An 18,106-nucleotide genomic window follows, 5' to 3' on the forward strand; every position below is an offset into this window, starting at 1 on the left:
TGCTACCTAAATGCAGATGAGTCAAGTTTTAGTCTGCATTTGAGAGCTTTCTGAGCTTCTGATTAGAACTTCTAACTGGGTGCCCCAAAGTAGCCTCAATTTCTGTCCAAACTAATGCTTTTATTTATTTTTTTAATATTTATTTGTTTGGCTGTGCTGGGCCTTAGTTGCAGCACAAGGGGTCTTCTATCTTTGCTGCCGCATGTGGACTCTTAGTTGCTGTATGCAAACTCTTAGTTAGAGCATGTGGGATCTAGTTCTCCGACCAAACCCAGGTCCCCCTGCATTGGGAGTGCAGAGTCTTCTTAGCCACTGGATCATCAAGGAAGTTCCTAACTAATGCTTTTATAGGGAGAGATAAACTTGCATTTGGAGAAGGAACTGGGAGCCCACTCTGGTATTCTTGCCTGGAGAATCCCAGGGGCCGAGGAGCCTGGTGGGCTAGAGTCCGTGGGGTCGTGAAGAGTCGGACACAACTGAGCAACTAATATACACATACTTGCATTACTGGCTCCAATCTTTCACCCTCTGCTTCACTGTGGGCTTCACCCCACCCCTTGATTTTGGGCTTGGCCATTTGACTTCCTTTGGCCAGTGGGGTAGAAGTGGCACTGCGCCTTAGTTGAGTCTCTGGCATTGCTGTGAAAGGAGCCTCCCCTGCCTCCTGAGTCTGGACCTACAATGAACACACACAGAGTGAAGCTGCCCCAGCCAATGTGCAGACCTAAAGCCAGAAGCAGAGCGGCCCCATGACTGCAGATGCATCAGAGCCACTGACCCTCAGGACCCAGGGCTGTGAGATTGTGGATTGTGGTCTTCAGCCACTGAATGTTGGAGTGATTTGTTACACACCATGACTGCAGCAACAGCTAACCAGTACAATCTGACATAGCAAGATTCTTTGCAACACCATGGACAGTAGCCCGCCAGGCTCCTCTGTCCACGGAACTGTCCAGGCAAGAATACTGGAGTGGGCTGCCGTTTCCTACTCCAGGGGATCTTCCCCACCCAGGGATCGAAACCACGTCTTTGGAGGCTCTGGCACTGGCAGGCGGATTCATTACCACTCCACCACCTGGGAAGCCCATAAAATGTAGATACACAAACTAAGATTAGTTATTTGAGGAAAACCCACAGAACTACCACCAAGGGAAGGAAATAAAACATCACTCAACACCCCAGAAACCTACATGCACCCTTCCTGATCACCACCTCCTCTCTCAGCCCTAGATACAACCACAGATTTTACTTAAAGCAAAAAACAAAAACAACTCTTACTTTTCTTCATAGATTATCTTCCATATGTGCAGTCTTAAATTAGTTTGCTTTTTTTTTAATTGGAGGATAATTGTTTACAATACAGTGCTGGTTTCTGCCATCCGTCAGCATGAATCAGCCACAGGTATACATACGTCCCCTCCGTCTTTACCCTCCCTCCCGTCTCCCACGCCACCCCCCAGGTTGTCACAGAGCACTGGGTTAAGCTCCCGGTATCACGCAGCGAATTCCCACCGGCTGTCTATTTTACATATGGTAATGTATATGTTTCCATGCGATACTCAATTTTGATTGCTTTTTATCTTGATGTGAATGGAATCTGTCTGTATTTTTTGTGTGTCCTATTTTATTTGCTCCCTAAGTTTTGTGGTTAATAAGTTATTTATCGTTGGGTTGTTTCTATTTACTGTTAATGGTCAGGGTAATTATCAGATACTGACTTAAACTCATGCAAGGAGAAGGTGCTTCTTGTTACTCATATTAACATTATTACTTCTATTTTTTAATAGATTAGTCCAGTATTGGGGCTAGGAGTTGATTACTTATTATTGGGATTAATATTATTTTATTGTTGAGCTTTAACGCTTTCTTAATTGGTGGCTGCTTTTAGGCCTACTATGGTGTTGTTAAATCTTACTCTCTACTCTCTATCTGTTTCTAAAAGGCTGTACCTTTTTAGACTAACTTTTAAAAATACAGTGGGATTTATTTCGATTTTTTTGTATTTTAAAAACTGAACTAATATTCATTTTCTGGACAACCAGCTATCACCAGGCTCGTTAGGTGTATCACCTCTACTTATAAATCTTCTCACTATTTTGCCACATAGATGAGTTGGTTCTTAGTAAATTGTTCATAAGTAGTTCATCTGGTTTCGGGGTACTTAGCTAAAATTTGTTTTGTTAAGTCTTTACTAGTTAATTCATTATGCAAAAAGTACAAGGGATAACATTTGCTTTTTTGTACTTTGATTTTTTTCTTTCATTGTTCTCTCACTGTACTTTCTCTGTAGCACCATTTTTTAGATTTCTAACTCTTTTACTTTATTTTTTTTCTATCTCCTATACTTTAAATGATAAATAAATGTTTTGTTTTATATTATTTTTTGGGCTCCAAAATCACTGCAGATGGTGACTGCAGCCATGAAATTAAAAGATGCTTACTCCTTGGGAGGAAAGTGATGACCAACATAGATAGTATATTAAAAAGCAGAGACATTACTTTGCCAACAAAGGTCCGTCTAGTCAAGGCTATGGTTTTTCCAGTGGCCGTGTATGGATGTGAGAGTTGGACTGTGAAGAAAGCTGAGTGCCGAAAAATTGATGCTTTTGAACTGTGGTGTTGGAGAAGACTCTTGAGAGTCCCTTGGACTGCAAGGAGATCCAACCAGTCCATCCTAAGGGAGATCTGTCCTGGGTGTTCATTGGAAGGACTGATGCTGAAGCTGAAACTCCAATACTTTGGCCACCTCATGCGAAGAGTTGACTCATTGGAAAAGACCCTGATGCTGGGAGGGATTGGGGGCAGGAGGAGAAGTGGACAACAGAGGATGAGATGGTTGGATGGCATCACCAACACAATGGACATGGGTTTGGGTGGACTCCGGGAGTTGGTGATGGATAGGGAGGCCTGGCGTGCTGCAATTCATGGGGTCGCAAAGAGCCGGACAGGACTGAGTGACTGAACTGAACTGAACTGAAGGTTTGTGAGAACTATCCAGATTGTTACATGTGTGACCATTTCCACTGCTGAGTGATACTCCTTATGTGAACAAACGAAAATGTAACGATCTATTCTGGGGTACGGGGGGGCGGGAGGTGTCCCCAACCTCCAGGATCTAATGCCTGATGATCTGAGGTGGAGCTGATGTAATAATAATAGAAATAAAGCTCACAATAAATATATTGTTCTTGAATCATCCTGAAACCATCCCCCATCGTGTCTGTGGAAAAATTGTCTCCCACAAAACTGGTCTCTGGTGCCAAAAATGTTGGGGACCTCTGAATACTGTTCTACAAATAACGGCTATTTCAGAAGTTTCTGGTTTTCTGCTATTACAAACAATCCTGTGTGAGCATTCCTATAATCAGAGGTTGGCACATTTTTTCTGTGAAGGAATATTTTACATTTTGTGGCCAAATATGGTCTCTATTTGGAGAAGGAAATGGCAACCCACTCCAATATTCTTCCCTGGAGAATCCCATGGACAGAGGAGCCTGGCGGGCTACAGTCCACGCTGTCCCAGAATTGGACAGGACTTAGCGATTAAACTACAATGGTCTTTGTCAAACATTCTTCTTTATTTTGAAATAAAATTTAAAATATGGAAAAAAGGAGAAGTCATTCTAAAAACTGTAAAATAGTTCTTAGCTCACGAGCTGTACAAAATCAGACTGGGGGCAGGATTGGGCAGTGGGCTGTAGTTTATTGTTGCCCTCTGCTCTCTGAGATCTGCATACATGTACATAAATATTTCTGCAGGAATGTAATGGCTGGTTGTAGGGTTCACACATCTTTACCCTCACTGGATAATGCCAGTCTGTGTGTGTGTGTGTGTGTGTGATTTTTATTTATTTATTTATTTTTGACTGTGCTCGATCTTCATTGCTGCTCAGGTTTTTTCTCCAGCTGCAGTGTTTGGGCTTCTCATTGAAGTTACTTCTCTTGTTTCAGGGCACAGGCTCTAGGGCGCGTGGGCTCAGTAGTTGCAGCTCCTGGTCTCTAAAGCACAGGTTCAATAGTTGTGGCGCATGGGCTTCACTGTTCTGTGGCATGTGGGATCTTCCTGGATCAGGGACCGAACTCTTGTCTCTTGCATTGGCAGGCAGATTCTTTGCCACCGAGCCATCAGGGGAGCCCCAATGTTGCCTAATTTTATATTCAGCATGTGGAAAATGGAAATCCCACCCCCTCAAGCAAATGAGCCCGTGAGAGCCTGCTGCACAAAGAAAATGGCCTTCCTGTGGTCCTCTGGGGCTGGAGGCTCTGCCACTGCAGCATCTCCTCTCCCTGCCCAGGTTATGCTGAGCTGTGCCACTGTTGGGCTGGTACCTGTCAGAGTGTGCCAGCGAGGGTGGTGCTAGAGAGTCTGGCACCAGGCATTGAGGCTAGGTGGCCGGTTTGGATTTTATTCGAAAAGCAGTGGACGGAGTGGAGCAGGGCTGTGACAAGTCTGAACTACATTTTAAAAGAATTGCTTTGGCTGCAGAGAGTGGATTTTTAGGGGACAAGAGAGGAGGAAGGGAGACCAGAAGGTAGGGACCTGACTGCAGGAGTCTTGTGAGAGTTGGGGGGGGGCGGTTAGGGGCCCCATGGATGCGCCTCCTTCACACCCACACACCCACACTTCACACTCACACCTCAAGCCATCCTGCTCTTATCCCCTTGCACATCCCACACCCCATTTCATTTTTCTAAAAAAATTATTTATTTCTTTCTGGTCGTTGGGTCTTAGTTGCGGCACATGGAATTTTTTCGATGCTCAAACTCAACAGTTGACCTGTGGGATATTAGTCCCCCGACCAGGGATCAGGTTATTAACCAGTGGACCGCCAGGGAGGTCCCACACCCCATCTCTGCAGTCCTCTAACCCAGGGAACACAGTTCCCACTACAAACCTTCCCTGGCTGCTCCCTGCCCCCCAAAATGTCTGGCTCCACTTCATGTGATGTAATGATAAATGTGATAACCCTCAGTGTGATAAATGTGATAACCCTGTGTGATAAATGCGAAACCCTAAGTCTGTTTCCTCACTGAACTTCAGACGACTCTCATGTTCAAATCTTTTTTGTCATTCTGCCCATCACAGGCCTGGGAGAGCATGCTGAAACAAGAATGTGGAGCTGAATCCATTGTCTGGCACCCACCTCCAGCAACTGTGATCCTGATTGGGGTGATTAGGAAACCACAGACCCCAAGGGTGAGCCCACAGGCTGGGTCACAGGGAGAAAGACAGCTTGGTAAAGTGACTGAGCCAGAACTGGAGCCCGCAGGGATGTGGGCTCCTTGAAATACTAAGAAGGTGTCTTCTGGAACCTCCCTGCGCCAGAAGGCACAAAGGTGGAGGTGCCCAGAGCCAGAACCTCCATCAAGTGGAATCCGGGAGCAACCAACTGATTAGTTCCTTTTATCTCACCTACAGCATCAGTGGTTGTTACAGCACCTCTGCCCCCAGACATGACCCAAGGCATTGCTTGTACTCTGAGTTCTTGACTCCATTCCTGCCTGATCCACCAGACAAGCTGCCACCCACAGAGAGAAATGAACTCACAACAAAAGGTCAAATTATCCAATTAGTTGACTACTGGGACTGGAAAAAGAAAAGGCAGAGGGAGGAGAAAAGGAAGTAGGAAGGGGTGCTGGCCTGCAGGGGAGAGGGTGAGAAAATTGAAAGGATAAATACTGGGCTTTCTTTTTTGTATGTAAACTAATTAGGATATCGGGCTTCTCTGGTGGCTCAGAGGTAAAGAATCCTAAGGGCAATGCAGGAGAAGCGAGTTCGATTCCTGGGTGAGGAAAATCCCTTGGAGAAGGAAATGGTAATCCACTCCAGTATTCTTGCCTGGGAGATCCCATGTACAGAGGAGCCTGGTGGGCTACAGTCCATGGGGTTGCAAAAGAGTCAGACATGACTTAGCAACTACACAACAACAAATTAGGATATTATTAATACTTTCAATGGTAAAGCCTAAAGCAGGGAATGGCAACCCACTCCAGTATTCTTGCCTGGAGAATTCCATGGACAGAGAAACCTGGTGGGCTACAGTCCATGGGGTTGCAAACAGTCGGACACTACTAAGCAATTAGCACACACACAATAGTAAAGAATGTGTTTTATTAAAACACAGCGAATTCTTTCAGTGTGGGTTAGATCAGGACTATACACACTGTGTTCCAGTGACAGGGGCTGACCCATGAACTGTGTGGCTGGTCCAAGAAGTAATAAGTACAGAAGGCAAGAGAAATTTTTAAGCAAGTTTTATAGCAATTTCTCAGAGTAATTTTCTGACCATTGAGTCTAATAATCAAAACAGGACTTGTGTTTTCTGGATTTATCATATTCTTAGTGTAAGGGAGGCAATTTTTACATCTGCCCTTTTAGGGTTTTTGGCTGGGCTTGAGGATTAAATTGACGTAAAACAGATTAACAGGAGAAAATCACACACCTTTATTTAAAACAAGTCTTATATGACCCAAGAGCCCTCATAAGGAAATGCAGACCCAAAGAAAGGGATAAACCCTTAATGGTTTTTATAGTAGGTTGAACAAAGAGAGGCAGTTGTAGAAAAGAAACAACAAGCGTAGGGAGGCTAAAGGAAGATGAGAATTATTTCAGCAAGGTCTGTTTGTACAGAGTTCTCCTGGGTTCAACTCCGTGGCCCTGATAATAACAATATTACTTTTCTCCCAGTATAGGGAAGGCATCTTCCATCTGGGGGTTTATCTCCTGCTTTTAGGGAGAAAAAGGGGAGAATCAGAATACCCTTCTTGCACCTACTTTGTTAAAAATGTATTTAGCTTAAACTAATCTTTATGCCAAAGCCAAATTGTTTTTTGTGGAGGGGGTGTTGCTCTGGGTCTTGTTGCTGCCCACAGGCTCTCTCTAGTTGTGGCGTGCAGAGACCACTCTTCATTGCAGTTCATGGGCTTCTCATTGCAATGGCTTCTCTTGTTGCAGAGCACCTGTTCTAGATCTCAGGCTCAGTAGTTTTGTCACAAGGGCTTGGTTGCTCCTCAGCATGCAGAATCATTCTGTTTCAGGGACTGAACCCATGTCCCCTGCATTGGCAGGCAAATTCTTATCCACTGTACCACAAGGGAAGTCCCAAAGTAGCATATTTTAGAATGGCATACTCTGCCACCCTTCCCTAGGAATTTTTAATGTATTTTACGGAAGTAGTCAATCCTAAAGGAAATCGACCCTGAATATTCCTTGGAAGGCTGATGCTGAAGCTGAAACTCCAATATTTTGGCCACCTGATTCGAAGAGCCGACTCATTGGAAAAGACCCTGATGCTGGGAAAGATTGAAGCCAAGGGGAAAAGGGGGTGACAGAGGATGAGATGGTTAGATGGCATCATCGACTCAATGGACATGAGTTTGAGCAAACTCTGGGAGATGGTGAAGGACAGGGAACTCTGGCGTGCTATATAGTCCATGGGGTCGCAAAGAGTTGGACACAGTTGAGCCACTGAACAACAACAACAGGATGAGTGATCTGTGACATATTGGCCATAAAGGAAAACACCCTGTCCTTCAGCCTAGAGGCTTTGAGCAGCAGTGAGCCCAACTAGGGGAGGCCCGGAGGGAAGAGGCTGGGCCTCAGCTGGTCCCTTGGGTAACAGTGCAGAGAGGTTTCTTAGGGTCCTTTGAAGAACCAAGAACTGAGCCCCCCCTGGAGAGGCACCAGGCTGTTGATGCTCAAAGAAGAGGAATGACCAGAGCTAGACAGAAAAGCAACCACAACTGTGGATGGGCACTGTTACAAAAAAGAGAAACGGGATGGCTTGCCATGGGCAGTCAGAGAAATATTGAATTTCCTCTCCCTGGTTCCATTTTTAACACACACACAGAAAATAAGTACAAGAGACAAGGACCTACTGTGTAGCACAGGGAACTATATTCTATATCTTGTAATAGCCTATAATGGAGAAAAATAGATATATAGATATAGACATATAACTGAGTCACTTTGCTATACACTTGAAATTAACACAGTGTCATAAATCAACTATGTTCCAATTAAGAAGAGGAAAATATAAGAGCAAAAGGGTGTGAGGAAGAAGACAACCCTCCTTGCTCACTTCCACCTATTCCCTCCAAGACCAAGCCATTGCTTTTTCAATGGCATAGAGAGGAGATTTGAGTTCATTGAGCCTGAAGTGCTTAAATATTGAAAGTCTTAGTAACCAAAATGTGCCTGGGGAGCAGGTTGACCCTGGGGCCACGCATACCCCAGGCAGCAGCACATGTCTCCTGGACCACCCTCATGATCCCCGTGGGCATCATTGATGTTGAAGTCAGCTCAAAAATCCTGGATTGTGCTGGGGACCTTCGCTACCTTACGCTTCCATCTCGATATTTGGGGAAGAATAAAACCAGATGAACTGCCCCTGAAAGAATCAAACTTGGGGACCTCTACACAGCTGCCTCTGGAGGGAAGGGAAGAAGCATGTCCCCCAAATCCAGCTGGGGAGATGGCGCAGCGCTGAACTTGCCAGACAACGTGATCATGGCTCCAGGTAGAGTGTCACGTGTGCGCAGATCAGCATATCCAGGATTTCAAGTTAATGGGATACATTGCTGTGCAAAGAGAGACCTCTTTGAAGACTGTGCTGGGTCTAGAAAGCGGGTAGAAGTTTAACAGAGAGGGAGCAGTGTGTTTGTTTGGCTTTTTGGCTAGAAGACAAAGACTGCGGCAGCCTCGGACTGGCCGGCACTTCGGAGGGCTTCCTAGGTAACAAATATACACAAGGTGACTCAGGTCTGCGTCTCAGAGTCACGGACACCTCAGGGGCGATAGAGCCAGACTCAAGGGCACCCTTGGTGTGGCTCATAATTCCGTGAATGGCGATCAGTCACATGGAATTATGACGATCAGCCCCGCAGGCTGATACCATCCCTGGCGGCAAACAGTGGTGGACAAGCTGGAACCTCCACAATGCAGGACCGGGCAGTGTTATCCTGACCTAAAAAGCGAGACAAGCTGGGTCTGGAACGTGAGGAGGGGTCTGCTCCCCACCCCGGATCCTCTGCAGGTCAGCATGACCCGTCCTGGGACACTTCTGTTCCCACCACTGTGCACCCTCAATGTACTCCAAGACAGGCACAGCGGAGAGTGAATGTGGGCCGTTTTGAGATCGAGCTGAGTTCTCACCCCCAGAAAAGGGTCACGTGGGGCAGAGTCTGGGCAGCTCCCCAGAAAGTGGAACCATCAGCCCAGGCTTTCTAGAACACTCTCTTGCATCTTTCTGTTCACATGCAAAACTTCTCTTTTTTGTGGGGGCGGGGGAGGGGAGCCGTGGAACGACTGGTTATTTTTCATTTTCAGACATTCTCACAAGGTCAAACCAAGGTTTAAGGATTAGAGAGGAAAGCAAGCACAGACTGCCAGTCCACCCCAGCTCAGCCCTCAGGCAAGCCAAGCCGTCCGTGGAACTCACTACCCAGTGTCCTTGGTCATTCATTTAGTAGGTCCAAGTGTAAGGAACTTGGAGGTTGGGTGTTACAAACAGCACAGCACCACCACTGCTCCAGAAAGCCTCTGTTCACTCAGCCCATAGACTCCCTCCAGGCTGGCTCAGCTTCTTCCCTTGTCTCCCCAAACCAGGCCAGAGGCCCGGGATCATTCTGGATCCCCCTTTCTCTTTTCCTCTCCATCACCACCCCCTCCCCCACCATCCAAGTAATCACCAAGTCCTGTCCACCTTACCTTCTACAACTTCTCAAACCAAAATGTTGATAACTGATGAAGAGGAGGCCTGACTATATGGAGATTCCCATGTTGCGCCCAGTTAAACTGCTTTTAGTTGAAGGAGCTGTGAGACATGAGACCCAGCTAAGCATGCAGTCAGGCAGGCTTTACCCCAGAAGGGGGTCAGGATCCAGTCCCAGAACATGCGGCACTAGCCAGGCGTCAGGATGAGCCATTTCCTGTGCTCCTGGTCTGTAAGAAAGAAATACATAAAAACACCACTAGCCCCTGGTCAGTGCTTCCACTGTTAAAGGGATCTGAAGCACATGGCAAAGAATCCGCCTGCAATGTGGGAGACCTGGGTTTGATCCCAGGGTTGGGAAGACCCCTGGAGAAGGCAAAAGCTACCCACTCCAGTATTTTAGCCTGAAAATTCCATGGACTATATAGTCCATGGGTTCGCAAAGAGTCGGACACGACTGAGCAACTTTCACTTTCACTTTCATCACCTTGTTTGAACCTCCAAACAGACCTGTTTTCGTGCTGATAAACAAGGTCCTACGGTATAGCACAGAGAACTGTACTCAGTATCCCATGATAAGTCACCATAGAAAAGAATATAAAAAAGAATGTTTATATATGTGTGTGTGTGTGTGTATAACTGAATCACTTCACTGTACAGCAGAAATTAACACAACATTTTAAATCAGCTAGACTTCCAAAAATTAAAAAAACAGACCCTCAGGGAAGGCAGGGCATGTTTTGAGGTTATTTCAGCCAGGGTGTCCTACGTGAGGTATGAAATGGGCGCTTCCCGCTCCCTCCCCAGAGGAGGGGTGACGCACGTCTGGTTTAAGCAAATTGAAGACCTCATCTCAACTGACTCACTTGTCTGTGACACATTCAAATGCCAGAGCAAACGGAGAAGAGAAGCCTTGTAGGAAGAAGGAAAGCAGACACATATTTCAACTTATTAAGACATGTTTTTAAAGGCATGTATTTTTACCTGTGGGACAAAAAAAGAATGGGTCATTCTTTGGATGACCAGCCTGAGGAGGTGAATTGATCCTCCCAAAGTAATTCTTAGTGTGGAAAGAACTTTTTATTCTATTACAAGTTAGTCACTAATGAAAGGTTTCCTATAAGCTTAAATTATACATAATGGCCCATCTCTCAGAACCCTGCCTCCCAAGCAATGAGCCTTGAGCTAAAATACACTTTTTTAGCTCGCAGGAAATATCCTGAGCAGGCCCACCTGTGAGTGGCCACAGGAGAGAAGAAATGAACATACTCCCTCTGCAGTCTGGCTGGAACCAGTACTTTCAGCCCCCGTGCCTTTTAGTATAAAAGAAGTCTGTATTCTAACTTGGGGAAGATGGTTCTCTGGGACACTAGACTACCATCTTCTCAGTCTGCTGACTTTCTGAATAAAGTTGTTATTCCCTTCCCCCCAACAACTCACCCCTTGATTTGTTGGCCTGTCGTATAGTGAACATACAAGTTTCGACCTGATAACATTCATAACAATAACATTCATAATAATATCCAGAATTTTAAAAGACTGAAAAGACACATCCAATTAAAACATGAGCAAGACGACTTCCCTGGAGGTTCAGTGGCTAAGATTCTGTGCTCCCAATGCAGGAGGCCCGGGTTCAAATCCTGGTCAAGGAACTAGATCCCACTTGCCGCAACTAAGAGTTCTTGTGCAGCAATGAAAGATTCCACATGCTGCAACTAAGACCTGGTGCCCCCAAATAAATAAATATTTTTTTAAAAATGAAGAAAACTAAATAAACCATAATATCTAGTGATGCATGCCTGGGCGATAAAACTGTAAAAAGCTCAAGCTTGTGATTCCTATAATAGTTGGGAGAGAGGCTACTGTTGGGGAAGGAAGAATGTGGATTAGGAGGGGACACAGAAGGGACTTTCGGAGGTGGCTGGAAGAGTCTCCCTTCAGAGCTGGGTAGTAGTTATAAAGAGGTTCACCTTAGAATCATTCATTAAAGTCATACCTTTGTTTTGCATGGTGCTCTGTACTTATACTTTATTTTAAAATTTATTTAATTATCATGTGTATACTTAGGTCTTAGTTAACAATAAAATAACTTTAAAAATCATACCTGAAGGCTAGTCCTGGTGCCATCACACAAAAACCACCTTCCAGGGTTCGGGGTCCTGTCCTGCCTTTGTCACCATCGTGAGCCACTGAGAACTTTTCTAACACAAGCCAAGGACCAGATAGATTTATTCTAAGCCAAAGAGTGTGTGTGTGTGTGTGTGTGTGGTGTGTGGTGTGTGTGTGGTGTGTGGTGTGTGTGTGTACGTGCAGAAGCATGTGTGTCTGTGTGACCCCATCATATGTATCAGCCCTCACTCCTCAGATTGTACCTGATGGGGCAGGTGGAAGCCTCTCTCCTTTCATATGCATTTTTTTCAGTGGCCAATTTTGGTTGGTTTGTTTGATTGCTTTTCGGCCACACTGGGTCTTCATTTCGGCGTCCAGGCTTATCTACTTGAGTCTCGCAGGCTTAGTTGCCCTGTGGCCTGTGGATCTTAGTTCCCCAAGCAAGCTTCGAACCTGTGTCCCCTGCATATTGGAAGGCAGATTCTCAACCACTGGACCACCAGAGAAGTCCCTTCAGGGACCATTGTCAATCTTCATAGTCCGAAGTTAAGCCACTCTACCCTTGAAGGAATCCAACCTGAGTCTTAACTCTCTAGAAGGTACTTAGCACCCCTGATTTGCTTCCTGAGCCTTTCTTACATAGATCACTTGCACTGACTTTGCTCATCAGGTAAGCCTCACCTTGTGATCTCGGGGCACCACCTTCTCATCTCTCTCTGCTCTTTCCCTCTTTTTTCTTGCTTCACGCTGATTTTTGTACCTTTCTGTGTCTAGGGAAAAAATGGTGTTTGGGGGGGTTGGGGGAGGAAGGAGAGGGTCCATAAGAGGAAGTCAAGAGGAATGGAAAATAGACACACTCCCCAGCCTCTCTGTCCCAGATGCTGCCCACGTGGCCACACTTGGCTTCTGCTGCCCCAGTGCAGGAAGGTCAACCATCCCTGCCCTCATCCTTCAAACAGGCACAGGGGGAATAGGGGACGGAGAGGGGTCCAGCTGCCTTCTTCAGAGAGGGGGGTCTTGAGCACCCCATGGAGCATTTATAGAAGCACTTCTCACCAGCAAGGTCAGAAGGAGGGCAAGGATCCCCAGAGAAGCCTGGGCAGGAAAGACAAAGTGGAAAAATCCCAAGTCAGAAAAGGAAAGGCAAACAGAGGCATCCTCTTAGGAAAAGGCCAGCGTCCACCGCTCCCCAACGTGGCTGCCTGAGCCTCAGGTGCCCACAGGTCAGAGCCTAGTCTTTATTTGTCCAGAACCAGTTTTCAGTGACCCTGAGGTCCTTGCTTTGCCCTGGGGCCTGCTACTTCTCCTGCTTTCCTGTGAGTTATTTTTTCCACTTTGGTTTTCTCTCCATCGTCACTTCCTCTGTCACCTGAGAAGGCCCCCAGCAAAGACCACCAGACTTGGGTGTGTGCCCACAGAAGGAGCAAATGAGGACCAAGGACAAAGCCATGAAGCACCCCCTCCACCACCTGGGAGGTCCCCCTCCCAGAACTCGGCCACTTCCTTAATAGTATATTTATTTATTCATGTATCTGGTTGTGCCAGGTCTTCGTGGTGGCTTGTGGGCGTCCTGCATTGGGAGAACGGAGTCTTAGCTGCTGGACCACCCACCAGGGAAGCGTGGAGCTCAGTTATTTCAACAAGCCTACAAGCTCCAGTCAGAAAACACGTCTTCCACGGTAGTCTGGCTCAGGGGGACCGAGGTAACAGGAGTTACAAGCTGTTGTTGTTCTTTTTAGTTGAAGTATAGTTGATGTGGGCTTCCTTGGTGGCTCAGTGGTAAAGAATCCGGCTGCCAATGCAGAAGACATGGGCTTGATCCCTGGTCTGGGAAGATCCCCTGGAGAAGGAAATGCAACACACTCCAGTATTCTTGCCTGGGAAATCCCATGGACAGAGGATCCTGGCTTGCTACAGTCCACAGAGTCAGATGCAACTTAAAGATGGAACAAAGATAGTTGATGTAATATCAATGATAGTTGATATTACACAAGTTACAGGTGTACCATATAGTGATCCGCAATTTTAAACGTTATATTCCATTTACAGTTATTATAAAATATTGGCTATATTCCCTACATTGTAAAGGCTGAGTTTGAGAGATGGCAGATCAGTGTGGACAAAGCCCAAATTATACCCAAACTGCTTTCAACTCAAGACTTCAGTTCAGTTCGGTTCAGTCACTCAGTTGTGTCTGATTCTTTTTGACTCCATGGACTGCAGCATGCCAGGCTTCTCTGTCCATCACCAACTCCTGGAGCTTGCTCAAACTCATGTTCATTGAGTCGATAAGGCCATCCAGCTACCTCATCCTTTGTTGTCCCCTTCTACTCCTGTCTTCAATCTTTTCCAGCATCAGGGTCTTTAATCAAATGAGTCAGTTCTTTACTTCAGGTGGCCAAAGTACTGGAGCTTCAGCTTCAGCATCAGTCCTTCCAATAAATATTCAGGACTGATTTCCTTTAGGATTGAATTGCTTGATCTCCTTGCAGTCCAAGGGACTCTCAAGAATCTTCTCCAACACCACAGTTCAAAAGCAACCATCCTTTGGCTCTCAACTTTCTTTATAATCCAACTCTCATGTCCATGCATGACTACTGGGAAAACCATAGCTTTGACTAGATGGACCTTTGTTTGCAAAGTAATGTCTCTGCTTTTCAATATGCTGTCTTGGTTTTCTTCCAAGGAGCATAGCTTTTCTTCCAAGGAGCAAGCATCTTTTAATTTCATGGCTGAAGTCACCATCTACAGTGATTTTGGAGCCCCCAGAAATAAAGTCTGTCACTGTTTCCATTGTTTTCCCATCTATTTGCCATGAAGTGATGGCAACAGGCAGCAAAGTTGGACCCCTGATGATGCCAGAGTCTTTGCCTTGTAACCTCTATCTGAGAGGGAGTGTATCAATATTCCCTACTGTTCAATCAATACCGACTTGCCTTGTGCCCGCTCTGACCCTAACACTCTGCAAACTGTTGTGGGCGATGCCAAGAAGCAGAACCATAGCATCCTTCCCTTAGTTATCAAGTGGTAGAAAAAGGACACACATGTGAGAGAGAATTACATACTGTTATTTGTGGTTAATTTAATATCAAAGGGAACACACAGTTAATTTTTGCCAAAAGAGTTCCTAAGATTAAGGGCAGTTGTAACAAGTCACCACAAACTGGGTGGCTTCAAGCAACAAGAAACGTCTTCTCTGAAAGTTCTGGAGGCTAGAAGTCTGAAATCTTGTTTGTGGGGCCGTGTTCCCTCTGAAGGCTCTACATGGGAGGATCCTTCCCTATGCCTTTCAGGTTCTGGTGGCTTCCGGAAATCTGGTTTGTGTCACCATCACTCCAGTCTCGGCCTCTGTCTGCACTTGGCCATATCCTCCATGCCTTCTGAGGACACTTGTCCTTGGATTTAAGGTTCAGCTGGGATTTGGGATGATCTCATCATGAGATCCTCAACTTAATTATATCTGCAAAGACCATGTTTTTTTTTAAATTTATTGCAATATAGTTGATTAGCAATCTTGTGTTAACTCCAGGTGTATAACGAAGTGATTCAGATATACGTGTGTGTGTGTTAGTTGCTTAGTCGTGTCTGACTCTTTGTGACCCCATGGACTGTAGCCCACCAGGCTTCCCTTTCCATGGGATTCTCGAGGCAAGAATGCTGGAGCAGGCTGCCATTGCCTTCTCCAGGTCAGAGATACATACTTTATTTACATTCTCTTCCCTTAAATGTTAATACAAGATATCGGGTATAGTTCCCGGTGCTGGGCAGTAGGATTTTGTTGGTTATCTATTTTTTTAATTTGATTTTTAAATGGAGGATAATTACTTTGCAATATTGTGATGGTTTCTGCCATATACCTCCATGAATCAGCCACAGGGATACACATGTCCTCTCCCTCTTAAACAGACCTCCCACCCCTCTAGGTTGTCACAGAGCACTGGCTTTGGGTTCCCTGCATTATCCAGTTTTATATAGTAATCTGTACATTTTAATCCCAAACTCTGAATTTATCCACATCCCCGTACTGCCATTTTTCCAAATATGGGCACATTCACAGGTTCTGGGGCATAGACATATCTTTTTGAGCACCACCATTCAGCCCAATACAAGTGATATTCCTCATGTTAGGGAAACACACATTAATTTTTCACTGACTTAGTCATATATGCCGTGCACCTGTGACGGGCCAGGCTCCATTCTAGATGATGGAGACCCAGCCCTGCAGGTTCCCACTCTTCGTTGAGTTTCCATTCTAGGGAGAGGACATGGACCATACATAATTAGACAAACAAACAAGAAAAGGACTTCCCTGCTGTTTCAGTGGTTAAGAATCTGCCTGCCAAGGCAGGGGACATGGGTTCGATCCCTGATCCAGGAGCAGCCCACATGCCATGGAGCAACTAACCCTAAGTGCCACAGCTGCTGAACCCCACACAGCCTAGACCCTGCGCTCCGCAACAAGAGCAGCCACCGAGATGAGAAACCCGTGCAGCGATATGGGAGAGCAGCGCCTGCATGACGCAACTAGAGAAAGTCTTCGCAGCAACAAAGACCCAGTGCAGCCAAAAAAATAAATAGATAGATAAATATTTTTTAAAAAGTGTGTCTGAGACAGGTATAATTTGTGTTTATCAAATGAATAGTTTGTTTTTCAAAAAAGAATAAGAAGCGTATTAGGAAATAATACGGGCTGTTCAGGAAAATGTACCAAGGATATGTGATAGAGGGACTCTGCGGCTAGTTTAGACTCAGAAGGGAAAGGCCTTTCTGTGGAGGTCATAGGAAGCTGAGGTCTGGGTGCCAGGAAGGAATCAGCATGCGGAGACCAGGCAGAGAAAACGGCAGGAGCGAAGCCCTGATGTGGGAGCAAGCTTAGCACATTCAAGGAGCAGGAAGAAAGAGGCTAGGACCTGGTGAGCCAGAGGACGAGGTCAGAGATGGGGCTGGAGAGGCTGATTGTGACTGACAGCGTGAACCCCAGAGACCAGGTAGGAGCTTGGCTTTTATCCTAAGAGCCAGGAGTAAGCCATTTGGTTTGAGCAAGGAGAACACTATGAGCTAAGTCATGATCTGGCTGCAGGAGGGCAAGAGTCCAGCAGGGGGATGAGTTAGGAATTAGGAGGTTACTGCTGTCATAATCAAAGGTATGGATGGTAGCTTGGACCAAGTGTGGATGCAGAGACAGAGAGGACAAATCTGGAAGTCTCCTGGAGGTGCAAGACTTCCTAATAGGTTGGTTAGATGGGGTAAGTAAAGGAGAGAATTGAGAATGGATTTTAGTAGCCAAGACGTGGAAGCAACCTAAATGTCCATCCACAGATGAGTGGGTAAAGAAGATGTGGTAGAGGGACTTCTCTGAGAGTCCAGTGGATAGGACTCCACACTTCCACTGCAGGGGGGCTGGGTTCGATCCCTGGTCGGGGAACTGAGATCCTGCAAGCTAAGAGGTGTAGCCAAAAAGTAAATTTAAAAAATTAAAAACAAAATGATGTGGTGCATACATAGAGTGGAATATTACTCAGCCATAAAAAATTAATGAGATAATGGCATTCACAGCAACATGGATGGACCTACGATTATCATGCTAAGTGAAGTAAGATAGACCAAGAAAGACAAATATTATATGTAACTGTTTATATGTGTTGTCTTTAAAAAAATGACACAAATGAACTTATTTACAAAATAGAAATAGACCAACAGACATAGAAAACAAACTTATGGTTGTCAAAGGGAAAAGAGAGGGAGGCATAAAGTAGGAATATGGGATTCACACATACATAACACTATACATAGAATAGACAATCAACAAGGACCTACTGCATAGCATAAGGAACTTCATGCTCAATACTTTGTAACAATCTGTAAGGGAAAAGAATCTGAGAAAAGAATAGATACATATACATGTGTAACTGAACCACTATACTGTACATCTGAAACTAATGCAACATTGCAAATCAACGATACGTCAATACAAAAATTAAAATAAAAAATAGATCTTAGACGTATCCTGGAGATCATTTCACAAGGCACACCTGAAGCTAGTTGTTATATGTCAATTATATTTCAAGATAAAAAAAGTCAACAAACTCAATGAAAAATAAAAGGAATGGCGATTAGGTTTTAGATGCAAGTAACTGAGCTTCTGGTTTTTATTTTTCTTTTTAATTGCGATCAAACCCACACAACATAAAGTTTACCACTTGAACCACTTCATGTACAATTCGGTGGCATTAAGTACAGCCTTGGACAGCAAGGAGATCAAATTAGTCAATCCTAAAGGAAAT

Source organism: Muntiacus reevesi, chromosome 5, assembly GCF_963930625.1.
Source record: "Muntiacus reevesi chromosome 5, mMunRee1.1, whole genome shotgun sequence".
In the NCBI taxonomy this organism is placed as follows: Eukaryota; Metazoa; Chordata; class Mammalia; order Artiodactyla; family Cervidae; genus Muntiacus; species Muntiacus reevesi.